This window comes from Mustela putorius, unplaced genomic scaffold, assembly GCF_011764305.1.
Source record: "Mustela putorius furo isolate JIRA1106 unplaced genomic scaffold, ASM1176430v1.1 tig00001596_pilon_pilon_pilon, whole genome shotgun sequence".
Lineage (NCBI taxonomy): Eukaryota > Metazoa > Chordata > Mammalia > Carnivora > Mustelidae > Mustela > Mustela putorius.
This window is the reverse complement of record NW_025421810.1, coordinates 15,333-19,169: the sequence shown is the minus strand read 5'-3', so window position 1 is coordinate 19,169 and position 3,837 is coordinate 15,333. Positions and strand designations below refer to the sequence as shown.

The window sequence follows — 3,837 nt, the reverse complement described above, 5'->3', positions numbered from 1 at the left end:
TGATAATTCCAAAAAATGTATTCATCAGAACTTTGACTATTTCATGACATTACACACATTTCTACATACCATCAGCCCTCTCTTCACAATCTAAGATGATAGAATTTAAGGAAGATCTCACTTCTATCTTGTCAACTGAATGCCTACTCCTTCAGGTGGTTTCTCTTGATATTCACTCAGTACTGTTTACTTGAGATCATTATTTCTATTTAAAATAGTAGAACTTATCAGGGAGATCATATGATAGTTATCTTTCTCTGCTTGACTTATTTAAAAAAAAATATAGTAGAACTTAGCAAATAATTCTAGAGTAAAAATTAAACCTAAAAATCATTGCTTATATCTAATTATATGTTCATCAACTAATAAATCAGGCTAATGGAAACACTTGTGTTCATATAAAATGGCAAAACAATAATTAAAATATATCTAACATGTCAATTTAAAACTTACAGACTGAATGGAATTTTTCTTCTTTAAATCAAAATGAAGAATGTTGTAGCCAAATCTAAACAAAATGCATAAAACCAACCCCCTTTTGCTAATGAGTTCTCTCTTCCTAATCACTGGGAAACAATGGCTAGCTGCAGCTGGCTATTTAAGTTAAGCAGAAAAACAAAATATGGAAGAGTGTATTATTGATTTGGTCTTCAAATTATTTTTGTCATTACTTAATTCACAAAGTTGTATAAAATTATAATTTTGATACTCTTTTCAGAGATTTTTAGAATATATATATAGGAAAACACAGAAGGCTTGATTCTGATTTTTCATTAATTCTGGATAACTCTACTCATTTTTCTCCACTGATTTCATTACACAAATGTAGATTACAAGATATGAACTTTAAGTAACTCTTTAAGGTTACTAATATAATGGAGGGGCAAGACTCAAAGAAATACAAAGAAAAAGAAACTGTTGTTTTAGCTGAATTAAGCTCTAATAGTATATGACATTAGACATTTTATTAATATAAATTATCTATATGAACAATATAATGCAAATGTAAATATTACTGTAAACAAGAATAATGTTTACATAAAAGTTATCCCTTTCCACATTTCTTAGCATTCCATTTACATACAAGCCATTTTGAAGAAAAATAACTTTTCACTCACCAATGTGGAGGTTTGTGAGGCATCAGCCAAATCCCCTGAGATCTCAGGCGTTCGCGTGTTGTTTTTGGAATTCTGTGAGGGTTACGGGCTATCGCTTCACACCAGCCCAGCATTTTCTCCTTCCTCTTATCCCTTTTCAATTTCTGAAATTCTGAAAATAATTTACATTCCCTGAAACAGGTCACTTATTTTGGTTGTCTGTTTTTGGAAAATGTACATAATTGAAATTAAATAAGCAATTTAATGACATACCAATGGAGACATTTTAATTTAGTCAGAAGTTATGGGGAAGAAAGAAAAGAATATGCTGATTTTTAATACCATAGTAGGAAATTAAAACAGTACATATCTATTCAAAGAGCCTAACATCTTTTATACATCAATCTGTGAAACTTCTAGACTGTTGGAATTCCTTGAATCAGGTTCTAAGTGTTATTTTTCAAGAATCACGTTATAACATGAATTCTTACCTTGGGAGCTAAAAACAATTCCATTTTCTGATATATCTACATATTCCAATGACATATAAAATTAAGCAGAGCTTTTCAGATGAAAGGTCTACAGATGCAAAATAAATTGAACACCAGTCAGTGATAAAGATTATTCATTCTAGCAGTGGCATGATTATCTCCCTCATAAAGTTCTGCCAACTGAAGAAGGAGAAATTTTAGTGCAAGCATGGTAAGGGTAATATATGACGTACATCACCCCATCACCAGTACATTTTATTCATATAAAAAATTTCCCTACTATATCCTGAGTAAAAGTATTCTACAACTCTTCCTAGCTTTCCAGAATTTTCCATTGGGGAAGTTTTTGTTTTTGTTTTTCATCTCTGAAAAAGTATTATCAACAATGACTTTTTAGTATAATGGAGAAAACATTGTTTCCCTTGTAAACTTTTACAGCCTACTTTTCCACTCCACCACCCTCAGTAATTAGAAATAGTTTATTGCAGGTCTTTAGTTAAATGCATTACACTGTCAATTAAATATCAAAAATAATGTGGAGTAATTATTTTTCACAGCATCCAAAGCAATTAGCAATCTGGTGGTTTATAACATTTCAGTGATTCAAAATAGCACATTTCATAGCACTAAGAAAAGTAACATAAAGAAAGGTTGCACTAACAGATTGATGAGTTATTACTCTAAATGACAAAATACTCAAGTTAAATGGATCTGAATAATGTAAATAGGGAAATTATAAAACACACACACACACACACACACACACACACAACTTAGGGTGGGCAGTTCAAGATGGCAACATAGGAAGACTCTAAACTTACCTCCTCCCACCAAATCTACAGTTACACATAGAAAATTCTCTCTGAAAAAACAAATGTGAAGACGAGCTGAAACAGCTCCTCCACAACAAGGGATAAAACAGATACACTGAAATGGGTAGGAGATGCAGAGACATGGTCTTGCCAAAAACCCTGCCCCCAATGTGGACACCCACAAGTGGAAGGGGTCTCACAAATAAAAAGCATATTCCTGAGAAGCAAAGGGCACAAGCCCCGTATCAGGGACTCCAACCCTTAGGACTTGCACCAGAGATACAACCCCCCAAAGTCTGGTTTGAAAACCAAAGTCTTATATCCAGGAGACCCAAAGGGCCATAGGAAACTGAGATTTCTAACTTAAAGTGTTTTGCACAGTTTCATTTGCCCTGGGACCCAACACGAAAGCAATAGTTTGAAAAATGGTTAACAATATATGAAGAAGATTTACTGCCTATTCTTAAAGCATCTCTGGAGGGTCAGAGGCCTATTGGAACGCTCTCCCAGAAACAAAGGGGTTAGTGGGTGTAATTTTTGCACTCTCCCTCTACCTTGTCATCACTGACTGCACTGATCCTCAACCCTGACTTGCTAAAACCAGCAGGTGGGCATGCCCCAGCCTGGTGCTTCTTCATAGCCCTGCCCTGCTAAAACCCAAAGGGCAGACTCCCTTATTCTCCATTAAAGGCAACAGGTGCAGGTAGTCCTTTCAGAGCCTGTCACTTGAACACCTGGTTCTGGTGGCCATGGAAGCTTACATTTCTGGTCTCCATGGAACTGAAACAATCAAAGAGAGTTCCGTGAGGGCTCTAACCCCAAGGCACTGAAATACCTGCCATCTTTCTGTGACCACTTCTTTAAGACAGAGAGAGATAGCTGTTTTGTCTAATACACAGAAATAGAGAGAGCCAAGCAAAGTGAGGAAACAGAAGAATAAGTTCCAAATGAAAGAAGAAAATAAAACCACAGAAAAAAAAGTTAATGAAATGGAGATAAATAATTTCCTTAAAAAAAACTTCAAAGTAATGGTCATAAACATACTTACTAATCTCAGAAGAAGAATGATGAAAGGAACAAGAAATCCAACAAAGATTATATATATATATATATACATATATATATATATATATATGTATATATATATATATATATATACCAAGCAGAAGATACAGATCTGAAGAATAAAATAACTGAACTGAAAAATACACGAGAGTGGTTCAACAGCAGACCACTTGATGCAGAAGAAAAGATCAGTGGCCTGGAAGACAAAGGCAATAGAACTCACCCAAACACAGCACAAAAAGAACAAAAAAGTTCAAAAAGTGAAAACAGCTTAAAGGGTCTATACCAGGTGTCTTAAAAACGTTAAGAAGAACGAGATCTGCACTACAGGGCTTATAGAAACAATTAAAAAATACTTTGAGATGAATGAAA

General features: G+C 34.2%; 1 long non-coding RNA gene across 1 annotated transcript; it reads right to left on the bottom strand.

The window, feature by feature from the left end:
* Window positions 1–1,183: 1,183 nt before the first annotated feature.
* LOC123394167 lies at window positions 1,184–3,139 on the bottom strand. Its single transcript, XR_006608927.1, has 3 exons — window positions 2,955–3,139; window positions 2,410–2,450; window positions 1,184–1,269 (listed from the first exon to the last, which is right to left on the bottom strand). It is a non-coding gene; the product is annotated as an uncharacterized LOC123394167 (long non-coding RNA).
* Window positions 3,140–3,837: the final 698 nt, after the last annotated feature.